The following is a 5,614-nucleotide window of genomic DNA, read 5'->3' as shown; positions in this document are numbered from 1 at the left end:
CAGACCACACTCGACTGCCCGCGGTCAACTATGGTCTCGGGGACTACACCCAGTGGGTGCACTCAGAGTGCCCCCACTAGTTCAAAGATTCATCTTGAGTCGATCCAAAGTGACTTATACAATTTCAAAACAGCCACACCCTAGTGGGTGATCAGACGAGAAATATGAGTAACTAACCTGGACATTGGTTTGCAGAGCAGCTCCGGCGGTGAAGGCCACCTGGCTGGCCTCATGCACCACTTTCATTTGCTCCATCACAAGATTTAACTGAAGAAGAGCTTCCTAGGCAGCAGTCGATGGGTCGTCCGGAGTCTGATACGCAGTAAAAAGCGATGCTGGCAGAGCAGTCGAAGCAGCTGCAGGATCTGAAGTGTGGAGTTGTATTGGTGCAGCAGAAGTCTGAGCAGCTAATCCTGATGGACAACCAGTCGACAACGGGACAGCGAAGGTGACGTTGGTTCGAGCCGGATCTGTCGATTGCTCGACTGCCGCCCCAGGCGTCACGGTCGACTGAAGAACCTGGACCTCAGGCGCTTTCCCGCCCAGTTCCTTGTCTTTCCTCCTCCTCCCCCTCAGCGGCACTTTTTCTTCATCATCCGGGAGCACAACAACGTCCCGTGGAACTGCAATAAACAGAGAAAGTCATACGGATAGCTGACAAACAATCCAGTCGTCCAAATAAATTCGAATCGGGCAGACTTACTGGCTTTGGAGGTAGCTGCGTAGTCGGTTTCCTCGTCGACCGGATTCTTGTTAATGTCCATGTCAGTCGCAGCTGAGGTCGGGCTGTAAAGGTTCATCATCCACTCGGTCAGAACAAAAAAGTCGGTCGGAACAAGAAAATACAGGAAGAACACTTACCCAGAAGCAACAGGAACGTCCATCTTGATTCTAGGCAAGGTCTTCCGAGCCTTCGAAGGATTGACCTTGGGCTGCTTCATGACCTTCTTAGCCAATTCTGGAGTCGGAGACCGAGCGCGTTTTTGAGATGGAGCACTCTACGCCACAGCTTTACCGCGCCTGCCCATGGGATCATGGTGTTGCTTGGATCGACATTCAGAACGAGGCGGTGAGTCAGCTACTTCCTCATCGCCCGACTCATCACTCTCATCTTCATCATCGTCGGCTGGTGACTCCCACTCGCTGCTCTCCTCCGCACTGTCCTCGCCCTCTTGGTCTTGCTCCAGAGCTTGTTCACCATTGGGCATTGAATACATCTCCGTGTAAATCTACAAAACAAGGAGCCACTGCAAGTCAGTCGGATCAACAAACAGTCGGAAAACATGTCTAAAAGCTCAGTTGAAATGGCCAAACCTTTTCTGGTTGGTTTATGTCGCTGAAAGGGTTGACTCTCCTGGCGCCCCTGGGGTTGTCCTTGTTCCCGGTGATGCCCCTCAGCCACTCGGCCACTGTTTTGGCTGCCACCTCCTCCGGATGAACCCGAGCGGTGTCACCAGCCCCGGAGTACATCCACATGGAGTGGTCACGAGCTTGGAGTGGTTGGATGCGCCGACTGAGGAACACCTCTAGTAGATCCATGCTAGTGACACCTTGGTTGATCAACTGAACCACTCTCTCAACGAGCATGCCTGTCTCCGCCTTCTCCGCGGCGGTCACTTTTAACGAAGATGGAGTTTGAACACGATCAAAAGAGAAAGGGGGAAGTCCAGTCGACTGGCCTGGCGTCACGATGTCCTGGCAGTAGAACCAGGTCGACTGCCAGCCCCTGACCGACTCCGGAAGAGTCATCGAGGGAAAAGAACTTCTTTTCCTCTTCTAAATACCCAGACCCCCACACATCTAGATAACATGGGTTTTCTCGTCGTTCGAGTTCGCTTTCTTCACTGTTTGGGAGCGGATGGTAAAGATGTGCTTGAAAAGACCCCAGTGCGGTCGACACCCCAGGAAATTCTCGCACATGGATACGAACGCGGCAAGATATGTGATGGTGTTGGGAGTAAAATGATGGAGTTGGGCCCCAAAGAAATTCAAGAAACCCCGAACGAAGGGGTGTGGAGGAAGCGAGAAGCCGCGGTCGACATGGGTGGCGAGCAGAACGCACTCACTCGGTCGCGGCTGCGGTTCCGTTTCCCCCTCCGACAGCCACGCAGGCTCGTGGACGGTCAGCCCTAACTCGGCCATATCGTCCAAGTCCTCCTGTCGAAGCCAAGATCGGATCCAATCTCCCTGGATCCAACCTGACGGCAGCCCCGAGCGCAATGAAGACCCCCGATTCGTCTTCCTGCTTTTCGCCGCCCCCGTCACCTTCTTCGCGCGTTCCAGCGTCGCCGTTCTCTCCTTCCCCATGGCGGCGGAGCGGTGGTGTCGAGAATGGAGAAGCCGGATGGGGTGAAGGAGCAAGAGGAAGAAGAAGGAGAATGGGCACGCACAGTGCGGACGCCTCGGTCTTGCCGCTTCTAAAGGCCCACTTCCGAGTGGCCGACGCGTGGGTCCAGGCGATCCTGTCAAATCCCTCAAACAGTCATGCACGGGATACGTGGCAAAAAAGGTGGCGCGGAAATTGAAACACCCTGTCTATCCACTCCGCTTACCACGGCACGTTCCGTCTGGCGCGCTCCTACCGAAATTTCGAATCCCGCGAAATCCGGGATCCTTGGCAACTGATCACGCCAAAGATTTCGCATCAAAGATGACACTCGACAAGCGATGTTATAAAAACCAATCGGTAATTGCTGAATCGATCAAGGCGACTGAAATGAAGCCGAAAGTTCCAACACTGGCCTCCATTCAGAGGTGAATTCTTGAGAAAGGCAAGAGTCAAGGCAAGATCAACTTCAACCTTCTTTTCACTCGGACCTCAATCCATTCGGGGGCTAATGATGAGGACATAGACCTAGGATAGGGTAATAGGCCTGACCTATACGTCCTACCTAAGGTCCTTGTCTTAGAAGCAAAGAAGTTCAAGAGTAAACAAGGTGGACCCAATAAAGGCGTCGAGTGCAATCCACTCGACCTACCATTCACTCGGAGACTACTTCTTCTTTGAGTCACTCGACTATTCAACCACTCGACCATGTAAAAGACCACTCGACGTACAAGAAGACCTAAAGCCGTTCTACAATGCAACGGTCGGGCATTTACTCGTATATTTAATGATCATTTGTAGCACTTTATTAGAGACGTTACCTGTAACTCTCTCTCTTTATGAACATTGAACCCTGTGTAACGGAGGGGAGCTGGGGTCCTGGCGCACTCTATATAAGCCCCCCTCCTCTTGGACAAGGGTTCGCACCTCCTATAACTCACACGCATATAATCCAGTCGACCGCCTCCGGGCTCCGAGACGTAGGGCTGTTACTTCCTCCGAGAAGGGCCTGAACTCGTAAAACTCGCGTGTACAACTCCTCCATAGCTAGGATCTTGCCTCTACATTCCTACCCCCATTCTACTGTCATACTTAGAACCACGACACCTACTACTACGTGATGGTTGCTGACGACCTGGAGTAGTTAGGAGGCTCCCAGGCAGGAGGCCTTGCCTGTTCGATCTTTGTTGCTTTTGTGCTAGCCTTCTTAAGGCAGACTTGTTTAACTTATGTCTGTATTCAGATATTGTTGCTTCCGCTGACTCTTGTGTATTCGAGCTTATGTATTCGAGCCCTCGAGGCAACTGGCTTGTAATATAAAGCTTGTATTATTTTATTTTGTGTCTAGAGTTGTGTTGTGATATCTTCCCATGAGTCCTTAATCTTGATCGTACACATTTGCATGTATGATTAGTGTACGATTGAATCGAGGGCGTCATACTATCCATCCTAGTCGTCCGGCCCACAAGTATCAATCGTAGTCGTCCGGACTCACAAGTACCGGTTTTACTCATTCGGGCTCGCTATTATCGATCTTACTAGTTCAAGCACACTACTTTTAATCTTAATCATCCAGAACCACAAGTATCGATCTTAATCGTTCAGAACCACAAACATCTCGACGCGCGTCCGAAGGTGTCCTCTCCATCCTATGATCAGATCGGGCCGAAACGATAGCCGCGGCCACAACGGGCCATGCTGCTAGTTTGAAGCGGCAATACCAGGGAGAAGGTTGGGAGTAGCCATGGCAGATCACACAGCCGCCATGATAGAAGGAGGCCAGCAGGGCGACCCGGTTGCCAGTGTTTGTCATGGCAAAACTGTTGAAAAAGTTTAAAAGTTTTAGGAGTGTTGATCTATTTACAGTTAGCCTGTGATAAACGGTTCTCAGATTTCATACTCAAAATTAGCCTGACTTCAACTGAATTTTAGGCCTAAACAAAAAGAGATAGCATCTTCACTACCGTTGAACAGCAAATCAGAGAAACTAGATATACAAACAAAACTTTATTAACTAAATATTAATGAACACATCTAGATAGCACATGCAGATTTTTTTTAAGTCAGACAGAAATTTCATTAGCTGTCATTCATTGAAATTCTGTCATTTACATAAATTGGTCCTCACAATCTAGGGTTACTCATTATACCAGGAGGAACCTACATAATGTTTGGCTGATTTTGCTGGAACATGAGTTGCTTCCTTACAAGACATATTTACATAACGAATGCTACACTCTTCATCTTGTTGATGAACTATGCATGACATCGCAGCTTGAAAGTGACAAACATGGAAGAGACTTTTGTCCAGGGTGAGACAATATTAATCTTTGCGTTGCCATTATTTACATCACCAAGGTTTCCGCTGACACCAACAATTCCTAACAGCTAAGGTACTGGACAGTGATTAATCAAATGTTAATAGTCACCACTTCCACTGAACGAAATAGATTGACACTGGAAAAAAACAACGAATATAAGAACAAGGGAGCGGCGTCGAGCAAAAAAAAAAACATAATTGGAGACGTACCTATGTTGTCTAGCACTCTAGCTGCCGGCCCCACTCCCGCTATCCCGTGTCGGACAAGGGGTAGGCGGGGGACGAAGGAGATGACGAAGGACAAGGGAACGCAGGTGCTGCCGAGCGAGAACCAACGAATCGAGCGTATGTATGGGCCCTCACAAAAAAATTAGGAGTCAACTCCCTTTCACAACCTTATGACGGATTTATCATTTCACAAACTAGTTGGTCACATTTAAATTTTGTAACGGTCCCATCACTACATGTAATTTCTGGTAATTTCAATTTCATAACTTCTCGTAACTCCTATTTTTTTACCATCAGATTAGAGTGGATGGACGGCTCCTAAAATCGCCAATCACCGTACCAGTTGTCAATATATAAATAATTGATGTATTACATATATGTTACAATTAATTTATTCTAAGGATATATATTGGTACAATTAATGTATTCTAAGTAATATATAAATAATTAATGTATTATATATATACAGGTTACAATTAATGTTTTCTAAGTATATTGGCACAATTAATGTATTCTAAGGAATATATAAATAAGTAATGTATTATATATAAGTCACAATTAATATATTCTAAGGATATATATTGGCACAATTAATGTATCCTAAGCAATATATAAATAATTAATGTATTATATACGTAGACTATGTATTCTGAGTATATATATTGGAACAATTAATATATTCTAAGTAATCACTTATATTGATAGACATATTCTTGGAGGTGGTTCATTGTATCCCAAAA

This window comes from Triticum dicoccoides, chromosome 5A (genome assembly GCF_002162155.2).
Source record: "Triticum dicoccoides isolate Atlit2015 ecotype Zavitan chromosome 5A, WEW_v2.0, whole genome shotgun sequence".
NCBI lineage: Eukaryota > Viridiplantae > Streptophyta > Magnoliopsida > Poales > Poaceae > Triticum > Triticum dicoccoides.
This window is presented reverse-complemented; position numbering follows the sequence as displayed.